Source organism: Mytilus galloprovincialis, chromosome 5 (assembly GCF_965363235.1).
Source record: "Mytilus galloprovincialis chromosome 5, xbMytGall1.hap1.1, whole genome shotgun sequence".
NCBI classification, from domain to species: Eukaryota; Metazoa; Mollusca; class Bivalvia; order Mytilida; family Mytilidae; genus Mytilus; species Mytilus galloprovincialis.
This window is the reverse complement of record NC_134842.1, coordinates 95,000,712-95,019,996: the sequence shown is the minus strand read 5'-3', so window position 1 is coordinate 95,019,996 and position 19,285 is coordinate 95,000,712. Positions and strand designations below refer to the sequence as shown.

General features: G+C 32.6%; 2 long non-coding RNA genes across 2 annotated transcripts; both read left to right on the top strand.

Annotated features, from left to right (window-relative positions):
* The first annotated feature begins 6,453 nt into the window (after positions 1–6,453).
* LOC143076774 (uncharacterized) lies at positions 6,454–13,686 on the top strand. Its single transcript, XR_012978784.1, has 2 exons — positions 6,454–6,497; positions 11,842–13,686. It is a non-coding gene; the product is annotated as an uncharacterized LOC143076774 (long non-coding RNA).
* On the top strand, positions 6,555–8,112 carry LOC143076773 (uncharacterized). The gene is made up of 2 exons (XR_012978783.1): positions 6,555–6,658; positions 7,486–8,112. It is a non-coding gene; the product is annotated as an uncharacterized LOC143076773 (long non-coding RNA).
* Positions 13,687–19,285: the final 5,599 nt, after the last annotated feature.

Sequence of the window (19,285 nt, the reverse complement as noted above, 5' to 3'; positions counted from 1 at the left end):
GAGTTCCTAGTTTTGTCAAATGTGAGCTCATCCTGACCATGCATTAGAAATTTGCTTATGGACGTTACGAAACACTAATTAATTAATATTGCAGATAACTGTGTAGCCTCAACTCACCGTGTAGAACGCCACATGCGGGGTGTCGGCTATGTTTGACATATAAATAATACGGGAGGAAGTCTTCTAAAGTAGTTTTTTATCCAGTAATTTGCATATAAAGCCTCAAAATCTGCAACACGGAAAACTAGGGAGAGATGTTTGAGTTAACAGAGCGCTGAACACGACTGCTTCTGCTCGCAGGGAATAGATCATATATTTCAGTTCCTTCCTTGCAATACATTATATGATACTAAGTATTCTAAAAAAAGAAATTTTGATACTTGAACTTACTTTGATAGTTTTTCTTCGCTTCGAAATTGCTACCCCGTGTCAAACATAGCCGACACCCGGCATGTGGCGTTCTACACGGTGTACCTGGTGACACATTTTCAAACCTCATTAACTTACCTAACAACTTATAGCTTTTTCTACAAAAGGATAATGTAACAAATGGTAGTCGCCAAAGTGTTACATGTGATAATATCATGTGGTTGAATATTAACCCTTTTTCGAAATATTATTGAAAGAAAAAAGAAGGCATGCCCCAAGTGACTCTTGAGTTGTGATAGATATGTCAAAGAATTCTTTATAACACGTACAATATACAACGAAACATGTCCATCTCTTTAAAATAAAATGGATGAAAGCACAAACATATGTCGGGAATAATATGATACAAAGACATTTCTGTTGCTAGTTTGATATAAAATTATACGATTCAGAGTTATAGCATCAGTACAAATATGTATGAAGTTATAGAACTATTGACAACTAAAGAGAGCACGAAATAGGTAAAAGCATAGTTAGTTGTATTTTGGTAATTTCTGTCCTTGGTTTTCTAAATTATGGTCGGATTCCGGTTAACGAAATAAAGAATAAAAGTTAAAAAGTACAGAATATAGTGCAGAATTATATGGCAACAAATAACATAAATCAGGAAAAGCAAAATCAATATGTAAAAAAAAATGTAATGTTAAAATATTAAAAAAAGAAAAAGAATTAAATACAAATTGTACAAATAACAATTGAAAGTATTTCCACTCGTTAAGACCTAATATGTTATGAAAAATATCAAAATTCGGTTTAAAATGTCATTTCCAGCTTCAAATAATAGTTTATTGTACGCTTATTCCAAAAAAATGTATGGTTTGTCATACAAATTTTTGTTCAATAAGGATGATAATGTGTTACATCCGGTTCGAAAAATGTAACTTCCGATATTATTTGATAGTTTACTTGGCACTGATTTAAAAGAATATAATCTAAAAACAAAATTTAGAATATGACCTTGACCTGTAATCTCGACCTTATTACTATTTGGACCAAGGACTTCAAATCAAAAGTTCCTATAGCTAGATCCCTATCCCTATGGTTTACAAGTTAAAATTGCATATCACTTACAAGTACATGTATATCAAATGCACAAGGGGGGATAACTCTCATAAAGAGTCTCTGGAACGCTTATAATGGTAAAAACTCAATATCCTGAAGACAAAGCGAGCATTTTGGTAAAGCAAAGGACAAGGTATGATAAGGGTCATTTTGGCCCCCTCTTCAAATGACTTCATATTCAATCCATCATTAGTCTATGCATAGTGACTTAAAAAAATGTTGAACATTTTGTGTTTATGTGATTATTTGGTTGCCTAGCAACGGGTTTTTATAAAATGAGCTATAATATCTATCTTTAATGCAATTGCCCTAGGAAAAGACTTCTGAGTCTATTAAAATGAATGGTAATGTGTTACCAAACACTTGAATATTTATTTTTGTTGAATCTATCATTTAAAAAAATTCTAAATAGCAACCACAATGTTGCCTAGTGACCACACAAACGGACTTTTTGTAATCCAATGTTATCCATAACAAAATTGAAAAATTCAAATATTTTCATACAACACATATTAAGTCGACTCCTATATTGATATATTTAGTATCAATGTTTGCATGAAAGAACAATTTGATTTTGTATCTATATAACCCGTCAAATCAACCCGAGTTTTCCTTAGCAACGCATAGTATGATAGTAAGTTTTAAGTTAACACTTGAAGAACATTTCAAAAGATTTTTTAGTATCACTGAGTGTAATCTTTAAGATTGAAACGTGGAACTAAATGATATTTATCAGTACCTTTAGTGCAAATGTGCAATTCTAATATTATTCTTATTTCTATGTTTCCATGGTAACACAGTAGCGGATCCATGATATATTATCTTGCTTAGCAATCAGCACAAATCAGATATATTAATACATTAGTTTTGCATACTGTATGATAATCTCAGATTCTTTGCTGCTAACAACAGCCTTATGACATGTACCCCCCTCCCGTTTTCACCAAAAAAAAATTTCTCTCTTGTTAATTGCAAAAAATCAATTGTGCATGATCTGATAAATAGACAATGTTATTCATGACTATAAGGTTTCAATTAATTTCCTTAATTTTTTTTCCGCCCACAGAATGAGTTATTTTACTAAAAATAAATTGAGAATGTGTCCATAGGGACTCAGTTGATGCCCCCTAACATATAAAGTTATAGAGAGATATATCTCAAGAAGTTTTAAAGTGACGCTACTAAAATTTGAACTTAAACTGAGTTTGGTGGCAATAATCATAATATATGCATTTCATTACATTTAATTGAGACAAACTTAAGTTAGAGATCAGAAACAAAAAAATCATCAATTTTTCCATTTGTAAATGAGCATAACCCTAGAACGGAAAAAAAGACATCAACAAAATTCATACTTGGTCTGGTAATAAGCATTATTTATAAGTTTCATAACATTTGGTAGAAGCAAGCTAAAGTTAGAGAACGGAAACGAACAATTCTGCAACTTTGCTTTAAGTAAAGGGGCATAACTCTCGAACAGAATGCAAACACTATCTGTGTTTTGTGAGCAATGTGTATAACTTTGATATCATTTGGTAGAGACAAACTAAAGTTGGAAAACGGAAACGAAAAATTCTTAATTTGTTCCTTATGTAAAGGAGCATAACTCTAGGATGGTAAACGTGACGCCACCAAAATCGATGTTGACCTGTGTTTGGTGGTAATAAACATTGTGTATAAGTTACATAACAGTTGGTTGAACGTACAGACGGATAGACAGGCAAGGGTATAACTTAATGCCCGCTCCGCTACAAAGGGGGCATAAAAATCAGAGGACGGATGCATGCCCTTTACCTCTTACGTGGGGCACAAAAACATAGTTGAGAATTATAAGAGTAGAAATTATTGATGTGTAAACTTGGCTGCTGACTTTCCAACTTTACATGAACGTCCATTTTTTTAAACCTCTAAGTTGTAAAATAAATTGTATGCAGTTAGAAGTAGTACCATTCATATTATTTCGAACATTAAGTAAATTGGTGCATACTGTACAGTGTGATTGTTAAATTGACTTACATATTGATATTGTTTAACTGGGGCTTAAAGGATAAGGGGCGGTGACTTTAGGTTCTTTTACAGTCTTTTTTTAATCTAAGACAAAAGATGAATATATCATGAAAAAATAGAATAAAAACATATTTATCTTTGGGCAATCCGGAAAATGATAGGAGTCTAGTGGTTTTAGTCATTTTGTTCAATGCATTTATTATAAATAAGATGATGTGGTACGGTTGCCAATGGAACAACTCTCCACACAAGACCAAAATGACACAGAAATTAACAACTATAGGTCACCGTACGGCCTTCAAAAATGAGCAAAGCCCATACCACAAAGTCAGTTATACAAATATTTAGGCCCCAACATAGCAATTGTAAAACAATTATAACGAGATAACCAACGGCCTAATCTATGCACCAAAAAAATGAACGAAAAACAATTATGTAACACATAAATAAACGACAACCACTAAATTACAGGCTCCTGACTTGGAACAGACACATACAGAGAGAATGTGACAGGTTTAACATGTTAGCGGGATCACAACCCTCCCCTAACCATGGACAGTGGTGTAACAGTAGAACATAAGAACCAACTATAAAGATCAGTTGAAAAAGGCTTAACTCATCAGATGGATAAAAATACAAATACTACAAATAAATGGACGTGGTTAGGTAGGCCTACTTGTACGTTTCAAAAACAAAAATACACTGAACCTTTTTGTTCCTCATTATCTATCAGGTCCATTGTGTGTTTTTTTCTTAGTAAGGATATGTCTTTTTTACATCCCTTCAGAAGATACACAAAATACAAGTTTAATATGCATTGTCTAAAATTGGAATGAACTGGATAGGGAATGTGTCAAAAAGACAATTTATTTCTTTTACAAAAATTAGTTATGTTATCCTTTTATGGATTATCAAGTCACATATAGCCTCTTCTTCTTTTTTTTTTTATTAGAGAAAAGATTCTAAAAAAGAAAAAGCGATAGGAAATAAAATAAAATAGGACAAAACAGTCACAGAAAAGATAGTATTACTTTATTTTTAACTGAAAGTTCTATCCTGGTGTAATGTCAGCTTTTAGCAAGTAACAGCTGATCAGCTTATATACGAGTAGAAGCAGACATTTTTTTTTTCTCAAAAATTAAGCATGCATCTGTATTGGATTTCGGATTTTGAAAGTCGAGTTTTGTTGAGATTATTATATAGTTTTATATTTGACTTTGTATTTTTCCGAAGGTTTACAATATTTGCATACACTTTATTAAAGTTTCAAAATTATATCTAAGCCTTGCAGCATTTTCTTTCATACATGTTATATATTTAAAATATGGATAATAAATTTAATGAGTTTAGATTTTTTATCTTTATAATTATCTTTAAAAAAATATTTAAATAATTTCCTTTAAAATCCATTGGCAGGGGAGGTAATCTCGGTTCTTATTTTGTTTTCACGTGAAATCGATTTAAATTTTCAGTTGCATTTCATTTACGTTCTTTGTACACGGAAAACGGGTTACAATTTGATAGGGTCTATATTCATTTAATTTCGTTACAGTTTGCTGGTTGTTCTTTGACAACACTGACAGTGTCGCTTTAAAACATTTTGCAAAATCACATGTTCCTTTTCTTTCCCCGACTTAAAAAAAACATAAACATGATAAAGAACGAAAAAGCTATTTTTCTTCCCGGCATTGACGATTTGTAACTCAATCAAGATCACCTGAGTTAAAATAAGATACTCGAGCAGATTCGAAAATGCAAGTTCGTTCCGGTCCTTGCTTCACATATTATCGACGTATTCGTAAAAACAAGGAATTTTCAGTGTAGAATTATTGAATTTTGAACATGAGCGGACGCGAGTACCACGAATATATTTTAAAAAGTGAATCATTTCCTTACAACAAACAACACATTGAAATATCTTCGTGGTACTCGCGTCCGCTCATAGTTATAAATTGCTCAAACGGACGCAAACACTTCTGATTTTCATAAAATTTACGTTTTTCATGAGAAAGAGAGGGGTATTTAATAATTTTCACACACGGAAAAAGAAAAGTTATATTGATTTTTTGTTAGATGAGACACTATTCTCTTTAGAAATAGCCATGTTTCTTGGATATTATTCATTCTTATTTCAACAAAAATAGGGGGCCAGTTGCAATAGCATGAATAGCTAATCGTACCGTGTCCTTTGTCATAATATAATATTTAACGATTGCAAAGGAGTGGTGTTCACTAGCAAAACAGTGCTCTGGGGAGATAGTTCTTACAAGATAAGTGTTAGGTTAAACAATGTCAGTTTTAAACATGTTAAAAGCGTATAAATTGTTCGATATCATACACAAAATATCTAAGCGACATCTTGTGAAATATTTATACTACAAAATTACAAAATTTAGGCGGAAGAACAGAAAAAAAAATAATCAGAACAAAAGCAAAAGGTTTTTCTACGGAAAAGTTGAAAGACCTTACATTTGAAACCTATTATTCGTGTGTTTGTCTCTCTTATATGTTCTCCCATGTATTCGTATTGTAATCGTTATATTGTCATTTTGATGTTATATTTAGCATTGCCATAAAAGCGGGAGGTTTGGCTAGCCACAAAACCAGATGCAACCCACTATTTGTTTTTAAATGTCCTGTACCAGGTCAGGTAAATGGCAATATATTATAGTTCATTTCTGTGTGTGTTACATTTTAGTGTAGTGTTTCTGTTGTGTCGTTGTTCTCCTCTTATATTCGATATGTCATATACACATTTAACATGTACAAATTGCCCATTGCGTAATACATGTAAGAATAGATACAATTCAAGTTTTTCTTAGCAAAAATGTTTTTGTCTGGTTACATTAAAGAATTTCGAAACATTCTCGTTTCCGTAGGAAAATAATACGTTTAAATAAATGAATAAACCGCGGCATTTTATAAATAATCTATGACGCATATTGTTCACATGACTAATTATCTGCCGCTGCTGGGTGTATTGATTTGGTGAATCTCAGGTAAAACATTGTTTTTAACGTTTTAAACCACAGTGTACAAGCGGACAGTGGCACAAAACGGAAGTTGCTGATCTGTCCGACGGCGATCGGCTCGTTGTTTTTCAAAAAAATATAGAATATCAACACAAAGTGTCCCATAATGGATTGTTCAGCAGCTCAAGGTAAGTGAATAACTACAATGATGTATTTTTGACCATTTAAAGCTTATTTTATGCTTTTAGCATCAACCGTCTTTTTAAAATAACTCCTGATCATGAAGAGGGGTCAAAATTTTGCGATTTTGCGAGTCATAAATCTTAACAAAACTCCGAAAATTCAAACATTTTCAAGATTTTTAATCGATACATAGTTGAATAATCATATTCCGCATACACACACAAAAGTTTGGTTCATTTTTTTTTATTATATTGTTACAATTGAATCTTTTCTATTCAAAGTGTACTGTCCGCCTCGTTGCCACCGTATGTTTTCATACTGTCCGATTCGTTGGTCATATTCATGATCGATATCTTAAGCAAAATTAAGATTGAAACATGCAATTTATCCACATTTAAACTTTATTCAACACAGATACTGTCTATGATTATATATGGAAAATATTTATAGATTATATATTCAGCTTGGATCTCGTGTCAATTAAAGGGGGACATTGGTCACTCTTCCAGAACCTTTACTCATGTCTGCTGCTCGTATTCATCGTTTGCGGACCTTGTTGTTAGATTCTCTACCGATATAATATTCTAATAAATGCATGGTGAATTCAGTACACATGTTCCCTATGACATGATCTTTCTAATTTAATGCAAAATTAGAGTTTTGATCCAATTTTACGGCCTAATGAACATAGAAAACGATAGTGCGAGTGGGGCATCCGTGTACTATGGTCACATTCTTGTTTAAAAGTTATTTTAAAACAACAGTAGATGATAGTGAGTGATGCAGCGCACTTAAGAACATCAATTAAATAATGTTTTGCTTATATTTTCAGATATACATGATGAGTACTAGTAATCCTTATAGTTGTACAACATGCTTGTTTTCGTGCAAAATATTTTCCGAAATAATAGACCACAATATAATTCGCCATCCGGAACAAACACTTAAAATAAAGGTTTATATTCAAAATAAATGCATTCTTCAGACGAAAAACTTTTGTGTTATACCAAACCAACTACAAAAGGATGGTTATTACATACATAGTGACAATTATAAGGAAACTCTTAATATAGGAAAAACATGTGATCTTTTGGAAACAGCAAGCACTCTTTTTGAAATTGAAAATGATAACTCGCATGAAATTGGAAGCCCAGTTGCAAAAAGACAAAAAATCTCCACATCAACACCCCGCAAATCTGATATTTCTCATGACCTCAAGGAACAGACAGACGAGGAAATTGCATGTTTCAATCTTACTTTTGCTTAAGATATCGATCATGAATATGACCAACGAATCGGACAGTATGAAAACATACGGTGGCAACGAGGCGGACAGTACACTTTGAATAGAAAAGATTCAATTGTGACAATATAATAAAAAAAAATGAACCAAACTTTTGTGTGTGTATGCGGAATATGATTATTCAACTATGTATCGATTAAAAATCTTGAAAATGTTTGAATTTTCGGAGTTTTGTTAAGATTTATGACTCGAAAAATCGCAAAATTTTGACCCCTCTTCATGATCAGGAGTTATTTTAAAAAGACGGTTGATGCTAAAAGCATAAAATAAGCTTTAAATGGTCAAAAATACATCATTGTAGTTATTCACTTACCTTGAGCTGCTGAACAATCCATTATGGGACACTTTGTGTTGATATTCTATATTTTTTTGAAAAACAACGAGCCGATCGCCGTCGGACAGATCAGCAACTTCCGTTTTGTGTCACTGTCCGCTTGTACACTGTGTAAACACCTACAAATAACAATCTTGATGTGTAATTGGCTCGTGTTTACAATATTTGATCAACAATTGTTTTCAAATACTTGAGTTATTCATGTTATTGTAAATCATTGACTATGTCATTCTACTTTCGTTTTCTGTTTGCTTTGAACCCTTTGTAGCTTGATTAAGTATTATTATAATATGAAACATATATCACCCCAATTTTATCATTTTGAATAGGAAATATTTGCTTCCTGATGTTTAACAATCAACAATAAATCAACCGAAATGCAGATTACTTTCCAAATAAAACAAACAAAGAAAGCATTTCACACGGAAGTTTTGACATGTAACAGTTATATTATTTAGTTCTGTTATACATTGAAATATAATACACTCATAATACATTATTGTACAGACCATTTAAAGGTCTCGTAATTGTTTGGTTACAATAAATATATCTTTGTCCATTGTTATCCTTTTTCCCCTCGCGCAATTCGATACAGGGAACATAGAAATACCGGGCATCCGTCATTCTGCCCGTCTGTTCTTTCGTCTGTGCATCTGTCCGTCCGGTTTGTAAGGCGCTCTCAAGTGTACAATTCTTGTCAGATGTTTAAATGAAATTTATATCTTAGATATTAATATCAGAATGTCTTTGAAATCTTAACAAAATAAGTTCTAATCAAATATAAGGGGGGTGGGGGTCAAATATTTCTATCGAGTAATACCCCTCGGAAATTTTTATTGAAATCCCCTTGCATATTAATAAAAAGATTTGAATAAACAAACAAAAAAGCGCTGTTTTATTCCTGCTCCTTGTACATTGGATAGATAAAATATGTGCTTCGCGGGGACATTGGAGCTCTGTTTTTTTTTATTTAGATAAATTTTAGCGCCACATTATTCTCCATTCGTATTTTGTTAGCCGGTTTATTTAATTTTTTTTGTTTATTCTTAGGTGGTTAGGTCCATCTTAATGTTGTAGTGGTGACTTATTCACTGTTATGTAAATCCAACCCAGACCTCATCAAAGAAAGCCTACATCAAAAAGAAACGACTTTTAAAAAGGAGAATTACATTTTGTCAGCATTTCGGGGTGGGGGCGCCTCTTACTATGTAACGAGTTGTAGGGATGAGCCGCTGGAATAGGTCACTACATCATGTTCTATTATATATGACAAGCGTTGGAAATTCAGATTAAATGAATCATTAGGTTAACTTTATCACTTGCTTGATTTAATTATGTCACAAGTATCCTAAACTAAATGGATGTTAGTATTTATTTTTGATGCGGTTAAACCACAGTTGCAACAGCTATTTTTCAAACCAATTAATATCTATTTACCACTGATGCTAGCTAAAAATCTCATTCATTTGACATTTGCACATAATTAACATTCAAAGGTTTGTATAAATGAAACATGAACACAATTATTAAAGAAATTCTATAGTGACAGCATACTTTGAGAGGGAACGGCGATGTTACTTTTTATCAGTTTTTATTTATATATACCTGAAAGAGTTACTCTCAGCTGTGTTACTATCTGATCAAACATATTTTATTAGTTCTGCCTATTATTCAACGGATAATTTTTCAGGTGTCATTAGTATTCTAAAATAGGAAAATATATCAATAGATCTTTTTCTGTCAATTGATATATAACAAGGTATATATTTTTGTTCAACAAAATATATGAAAAGGTTGGGGTACTTGATGTCTCAGCTGCTCACCCCTACCAAAGAAAGATTGAAGTGCCCCCCTTTTCCCCGAGGTCAGCGTACGTTTGTTCCTCGTAGCAGAAAGCTTTCTGGAAACAAACTGTTATAACTGTTGCCATAATAGCTGATTCTTTTAGAAACATATTAATTAGCTTTATTCCGTCATGTAGAACTACTGTATTATTTTTTGCAGTAGAGGTAATATTCCAGTATATTTCTTTCATTCAGAACTTTACATGCATGACTTCTATTTAGAACATCACCTAACATAATAAGAAAAATAGAGTAATAATGACTGTATTGCAAGAAGAAATAAATGTTGGTGTTAACCTAACCAAATAACAATGTTTTGTTAATACTATTTGCTTAAATAATTTTGTAAATGTTTTTATGTGTATCAAATTAAATCAATAGAAGTAGAGTAGAAGTATGAATCTATTTGACCTATAGAATGCGAAACTAAAAAATTTCTATACAATGCATAACTCTCCATTACAACAATCTTCATGTGTTCAATCGCATATGATGTTAATAAAACTTTGTTTAGTTTACATACACTTATGGAGCATTTACAACAAAAAGTAACATCACAAAATTACTGAACTCCGAGGAAAGTTCATAGTCCTTTATCACAGGGAGCAATAGAGAGATTCTTATGTTGTTGTTTTTTTAATAATTATAATGATTTTCAATTTGTTAACCAAGTTAACTTTTCAGATAAAAAGATTATGAACCAAATCTTTATTTTATCCAATATCGATTCAGTTTCCTATTATTGAATGTGCATTTAATAGAATAAATTCAATATAAAAAGTGAAGATGTGGTATGATTGCCAATGAGACAACTCTCCACAAGAGACCAAAATGACACAGAAATTAGTCCACTTTATCATCAAATTCACCCAAGGTGCCGCTGCGACGAGTTCTATATGTCTTTATACATTTCTCAATTTGCTAAAAGAATGCCGTAGTGCTGATGTGCCATCGTCGATGTATGACCACCCTTCATTATCCATGAACATTAATTCTTTCTTAGGCAAGGCAAATGAGCGATGATTTACTGTCTCATATCATGCATATGTTTCAATTGCAAGCTGGCACATTTGTAATTTCGAACAGAAATTTATATAACAATATTGTTAAATGCTTATTAGACTTTGTAGTGCCTTGTTTTAGAAAAAAATCAGTTTTATGAAAGATATCTATTGCTATAGAAATTTAAGATTTTCAATTATTTAATATCATGGTTTCAATGTATACGTCTTAGTTAATATTTCAAAGTATCATACAAGTAAGGGACGTCTTCTTTTCTAAATGTTGTCTTTTTTAATATAAGATACATATGTCAATAATTGTGTCATGTGTTAATATATTTGCATGAATCACTTGTTTTTAAATGAAAATATCAAATTTTGTGCATATGAATCTCTTTTCGCATGTACATTATGTTACTTTCATTAATAACTGTCAAATCTAAACACGTGCAAACCAGGGATGTATACATAAAACCATTTGTATATATGACGCATCAGATTGATTAAGTATCATTTTAACAACATATGTTTGGCAAATACGTCTTAAATCCCCCCCTCAATCCAAATAACTGTTGCTTGAAGTTGGGTAAAAATTGGTATATAGGGCTAACTATTGACGAAACATCGATATACTTATTGATAATTATGAAAACAAAATGAAATCTAATTAACGTGAAATCAAACTTATAATTTTTCTATTTTGCAGAATGTCGAGTAGGTTGACTGTATGTGGAGTATGCGAATACCGCAACATCCACAAATCCTCGGTGGTCTGGTGTTCAGAATGTGACGAAGGACTTTGTATGGAGTGTAAAGAGCATCATGCAGCTTCAAGGGGGACCAGAGACCACAGTATTGTTCAAATCTCCGAGTACCAGAAGCTTCCTTCCAATATACTGGAAATTTCTCATACTTGTCCAAAGCACAATGAAAAATACCAAATATTTTGTAAGAAACACGATTGTCCATGTTGTAGACGATGTGTTGTTGAAACGCATGCCGATTGCAGAGAGTTGAACGCGATAGATGACGTCATTAGAAATGTTAAATCATCAAATGCATTCTTGGAAATGGAACAAGTGTTAGCTGAACTTTTAGAAAATCTACAGAGAATAAGAAAAGATCGGCAAGACAACCTAAAAAGTCTTAAGGAGAACAAGACCAGAATTGAATTAGAGATAAAGAAGACACGAATATTGATTGACGATCATTTAGATAAATTGCAGGAAAGTCTGATGAAAGAATTGTCTGCCGCTGAAGAAAAGGAAAACAAGAAAATCAGCTGTTTAATATCATCTGTACAAGAGCAAGAAAGAGAGATTACAGAATGCAAAACCAATTTAGATAAAATAAAACAACATGCCTCAGACCTGCAGACATTCTTGGCTATGAAACACATCCATCAAGATGTAACAAAAAACAAAAAATTCATAGAATCCATGTTGAAAGAAAAAAAAAACGAATGTTGTTACCCTTTCTTTTGAAAGAGAAAACACTTTCGAAAATCTACCTACTGCTCTAAACAAGATGGGAACCATTATCTTGGACACCAGGTCAAGTAATGCAACACTTACAAGACAGAAGAACAAACAAGCACAGATACTGGTGCCTATTACACATGTTCCTACCATTGATGATATAAAACTGAATTTAGGACGAACCGTGAATACAATTGGAAAAGATATCGCTGGTTGCTCCTTAATACCTGATGGCAGTATGATTTTTTCCTGCTACAGAAGTCACAAAATCTACGTAATCAAACCCGATGGGTCGTTAGATTTCACATTACATACAGGATCGAAAACATCTCATATACACTATATAGAGGAAAGTCAAAAACTTATCGTAACATCTGGCATGGACAAGTCTATCACGATAATCGATATGAAAAACAGAAAAACTGAAAAATCTATTCAGGTCAAGTCATGGATTTATGGAATAGTTCACAAAGATGGGAAATTGTTCTATTATGGAATTAGTAGTGGTTTATTTGTTGTATGTTTAGATGACGACTCAGTGGCACATCTTTTTACTGATACCTTGACTTCGAATTGCAGCATTGCAACATGGTCAGATCAACTTTATTATATAAAATTTAATAAGTCAGTAACATGCGTTGATCTTCAAGGGAAACTAAAATGGAAATTTAAACTTGCAGCATTTCTTCGAGATGCACGAGGCCTTACGGTAGACAATTACGGACGTGTTTACGTAGCAGGCTATTCTTCTCACAATGTTGCTGTCATTTCACCAGACGGAAACAAACACAGAGTTTTGCTTTCACAGAAAGATGGTCTTAATAAGCCACAATCTTTGTTCTTTGATCGCAAAAATAACACGCTTCTTATTGCGAACCAAACAAATGAGGCATTTCTTTATGATGTTTCTAATGTTTGACCTGGTACAATAAACTCTTCTTAACGAAACATACAAAATGTCAGGTTCGTTCGATTTTGTTACGCCCAGACTTGTGTAACCACAGATGGTTTTGTCGTGATACATGTAATTCCTATAGAGTAATCTTTAAAACTTAAAAAAACGATTGTGTTAATCTTGGTTTTGTGTTGTTTGTTTTGGCGATTAAGTATACTGATCTATACTGCTAAATTAAATTTTAAAGTCATTAGTATTACGATGTAGAATAATCTAATTCCAGTAGCATCTTTAATCTTCTCTTCATGAGATATAATCACTCACTGGCCTATAGATAATTGAATGACATTATCAATAAGGCAGAAAGTGAAAATAAAGACCATTTTCGAAGCTTGTTCTCTTTGTCATCAGGAGATTATGTATGGAATTTGCTGAATATTTATCGTCATATTCCAATCTTTCATTCGGTTCGAACTTCTTTGCAGAAAATATAAATGGATTTATTGACATTTTTTTTCCCCCTGAATATGCATGAAATATTTGCAATTGGAAGTTAAGCAACATTCTATCAATACTAGTTGTCAATCGATTAGTTTTCTATTTTCTATTGACAATTAGACAAACTAGGACTGAACACATATATGTGCAGGAAAGATAAAGATAATTAAATTTTACCTACTTGTTAAAATAACATTAAATCCTTAGTTCTGTTTTTGTCTGTTAGCTTTTGTTTTATATGTTTTGCGTTGATACTGGCTTGATTTCACATCAATTAAAATATTCTTTAATACATTCCAAAACCTGATAAAAATTGTTAAGAACTACAGAAATTCGATCCTGTGACGAAGTCATTCTGAAAGTAATCACATTCTTTATATCCTATGATTTTTTTTACTGTCCGATACGTAAATAGATAAGGTCTAGAATAGGGGAGGCGGATGGTTGTAATGTATTTCTGTAAATCATGTTCCCCTTTTTTTTATACTCTTGTCTATACATGTAGTTCTACATTCTTTATATCCATGATACTTTGAACCACATTAGTATCGAGCTCTTGATTTTTTTTTTGGGGGGTATTATTTGGAAGAACAAAAGGGGGTTGATTTCATAAAGGCCTTTGATGTTTATAGGAATAATAATAACGAACGTTGCAGTATACTAGGATATATGATTATTTCGTAATTCCATCAAATCGGCAAGACCACGAATAATTGAAACTTTGAAATTTGCGATATATAATAGGGATTTTTTTTTGCACCAGGAATAGATTCCTATAGCTTTATGTGTGATTTGCATTGTCGTTTGTTTCGTGTTGCACTTTAGTGTTTCTGTTGTTTCGTCGTTTTCTTCTTATAACTGATGTGTTTCCCTCGGTATTAGTTTGTTCCCCGGATTATGTTTCTCTCGATCCATTTATTAATTTCGAACTGCGGTATACTACTGTTGCCTTTATTTACATATTTGGCAAACATTTCGAATTTTGTGTCGTCAAGGCTTGTTAATGTCGTACTTCATTTTTTATTGTTGAACGGATGAATCAGGTGTAGAAGAAACGTGCATCTGATGTTCATCGATTAAATCCTGTTATATACCATTCCGTATTGAGATAAGCAACAAATATAAATAACATAAAAAAATTAGATCTACATAGATCATGACAAAATTGAAAGCAGCCATCAAAATAGTTTGGCTATCAATGTAATTGTTTACAGTATGGTATATAGTCTAGATAAATAATGGATAAATGTACTGAATGAAGGAAGAAAATACATGTAGAGATAAAAAGACAAAACAAATCCAGAATAGACAGTATATTAAATAAAAGCAACAGTATTATACCGCTGTTCGAAAATCATAAATCGATTGAGAAAAAACAAATCCGGGTTACAAACTAAAACTGAGGGAAACACATCAAATAGAAGAGAACTAAACACAACAGAAACAAAACATTTAAAGGTTACACACACAGAAACAAACTAACAATGGCCATTTTCCTGACTTGCTACAGGACATTTTTTCTAAAAACAATAATGGGGGGGTTAAAATTGGTTTTGTGGCATGCCAAACCTCCCGTTTTTATGGCAATGCTAAATGTTATATTTAAATGACAACATTACATGACAGGACTACAATAGAAATAAATGGGAGAACATGAAGGACAGAATAACACACGAATAATAGCTATCAATATCAGGATACCAGGTTTAAAATTTAATACACCAGACGCACGTTTCGTCCACACAAAACTAACCAGTAACACACTGATGAAAAAGGATCAAAACCCCAAAAAGTACGTAGTTGAAGAGGACTGAGGACCAAAAGTTCCAAAAAGTTGTGCCAAATACGGCTAGGGTTGTCTGTCTGGGATAAGAAAATACTTTTCATTTAGAATAATTCATACTTTTGCAAACAGTAAAACAGAATTAAAAGATATAAAGTAATGCACTATAAGCATAGTAGATACCTATACCTACCGACTTTAGAAACGCAACACTAGATTTGTTTTTGTTATTTTTGAATGAATGAATGTGTCACCGTGAAAAGCAATGACTGCCTGTTACAAACGCCAAAATGATTGTCAGAAAGGTCAAAAAATTCTGTCTGACATGATTTTGCATTTGTTCAACCCATTAATTGGTTTTGGCAAATATGCGGTTGGAACTTAAGGGGTTTCAAGGTTTTCCTTCAGTCGATTCTTTGGCAATTCAGTTGATGGGAAACATTTATGGCATGCATCTGTACGCACTGGCACTCGGCAATTCGATTAGCAGTTGACGCTGCGGCCGTAAAAATGTCTGACAAATGACTTTGCGTAATTTAATTTTGTTGACGTTTCATTGTCACTACACGTTGATCTGTTCATTGATGGCCAGCAACAAAGCGTGTCTACTTGTATCGTTGTCGTGATGACAGTAAGACGAGTTTTTGATGTCATACAGTATGGTCAGATGGTTGCAGCATGTTCATGTTTTCATGTTTGCAGTATTCTTAAGGGCTAATTCAGTTTTTTTTTATTTTTCAGTCTTGGTAATATGGAGATGCAACATTTTTTAACTGATTTTAGTGAGGCAAAGGATTGAAAGAACTGTTTCACAAAGCAAAAAAAAAAATGAAACAATCTTTCATGGGTCTAAAATTTCGCTTGAAAAAATTCGTGCGACTTCAAAAATTCGGTATGTTCAATAACCACAGGAAAGTCAGATTTTGATTTTTTGTAAAGAGAAAGAAGCATGATAAGCATGAAAGTAGTTTTAAGCGAATCAATTTGTGAAATAAATTCAAGACATCGGTCGTCAAATTCCGGCAAATCTTTACTAGCGCCATCTAAATTAGAAATAGAACAAAAATATTTATTTAAAATGTCGGACTTTTCGGTTCCCTCATACGCAAGTTTAAAGTTGTGATCAGGGTCCGTCATGGGTGGTAAATCATGAGACGGTGTATCACTTTTAATTAACATGTTAACCGTTTTCCAGTATTGTTTACAGTTGGTAACTTTTAGTTCATCTAAATTTTCATTAATACTGGTAAACAAATATTTTTTAGCTTGCTTTTTCAAGTTATTTACTTTGTTTCTTTGTTGTTTAAATTTCTTTTCTGCGGATGTACTATTTGAGCGAATAAAATATTACGAAGCCTGTCGCGTTTTCTCGTTTCACGCCGCAAATTTGAATCATACCAAACTTTATCGACACATCTTATAGTTACTTCCCTTGTAGGTATGCACTCGGAGGCTATATTAAGAAATGAGTTCGTGAAATTAGTCGCAGCAACATGAACATCACTTGCATCAGAAATTAAATATTCCCAATTTGTTTCAACTACTTTTTGTTTCATAAGGTCATAATCACCTTTTTTGTAATCCCATATCGATCTATTATAAGTTCGTCTTTTACTAAAACCACAATTAATTGTGACGTATGTTCCATCATGATCACTAATACCTCTATCAAAAGGTATTGTGTCTTTATCTAAAACCGGTATCGAATCAGTGACTAAAATAGGATCAAGTTAGTAAAGACGTGCTACCTGTTCGTGTGTCAAAATGAGTAGCTTTGTCAATTATGTTAACAAGGCCACTGATGAAAAAAATATCTCTTTTATTTGACGGTAGATCTGACATAAAGTTTTTATTCAGGTCACCTAAGCAAATTATGTTATTATTTTCATCCAGGGCATTTTTCAACATTTGATCAAAATACTGCCAGAAATAAACTGAAGATTGTCGTTCCGACCTATAATTGATATTTATCAATATTGATCGCAATTTAGTTTTTAACTCAAACCACATACTCTCAAGTTGGCAGTTCTCCAAATCATGTCGACGAGTTATGCGAACGTAACTTTTATAATACATAATAATGCCACCCCCATAAGAATTTCTATCTTTTCGAACTGGTATTTCAAAACCGGATATATATAAATCAGAATCTGTAATATTTGAGTCTAAATGGGTTTCTGTCAAGAATACGACATCGTAATCTTCAATAATATCGACAATATAATTCAGTTTATTTCTAAGGCTTCTTATATTACCATGGAAAATTGACAATGTTTTCTCAGATATTTCTGGTGTGCGCTCAGGACCCGAGTTCGGTTCGATGTCACCACATATTAGCAACAACCATAATAACAGTTTGTACAATGAAAGCATATAAGCAGAAGATCTGTATAAATTAAAAATACATAGTTTGAGTCTTGAAATATTCTTAAATAAAACGGCAAGTAATTCATACACTGAGAAAGATACAAATGTTTTTCTCAAACAACCCAGACTTATCTTGTGATAAAACAGTCCTATTGTCATTCTATACTAGAACACACCCGCGAAATCGCGGGCATTCAGAGCGTAGTTTAAAGTATCAGTATGTAAAGTGTTGTTGGAAGAATTTTGTTAAATACAGAATGACTGGAGAATTTCAGCAAAAGTATCATAAGTCATAGGTTATTGGGGACAGGAAAATGGTTTTTTTTTACCCTCCACCTTTATTTCCAAAGTTCACAATTTTTGGTTTTCTATCAATTTCAATATGAACATACATTTAGTATGTTATGAACATTTATTTAAGTAAGGAGCCTGTAATTCAGTGGTTGTCGTTTGTTTATGTGTTACATATTTGTTTTTCGTTAATTTTTTGTACATAAATATTAGGGCCGCTAGTTTTCTCGTTTGCATTGTTTTACATTGTCATTTCGGGGCCTTTTGAAGCTGAGTATGCGGTACAGTGGCGGATCCAGAAAAAAATTTGGGGGTGGTCCCAAATGAATATTGAATGGTATGAAAAAGGTTAAAAAATACCTTCGACATTAGGGAAGATCATGAATTTGGACAACACCATGCAATGCACATATTCCTAGGTAAAGGAATTTAAAGACATGTAAAACTGATTTTTATTTAAGACTCTATACAATATCTTGCAATCTAAAATAGCACAACATACAACTGTCATCTGAATTAATAGGCAAGCTGTAAAAAAAGTTTAGCTAAAATGTTCCGAATCGGTAAAAATAGTTCTACGTAAAATTGTTCAAAATTTACTAATTTAACAAAGAGTCGTTTATCAGGCCATTCAACATCATGCGTCGCGGGTGTTTCCTTGCAAAGTTATCTATAATTTGTTTTATGTTTAGTTCCAAACTGTAGTGCACATGCATCAACGCATTAGTCCGTTTAAACGTGATTGTCCCATAGTTGTTCTCAGGTTGGTTTTTAAAAGTGATAACTGAATGTTGGATCTCTCACATTCGCAACTCGTCACCCCCATGGTAGCTATGAT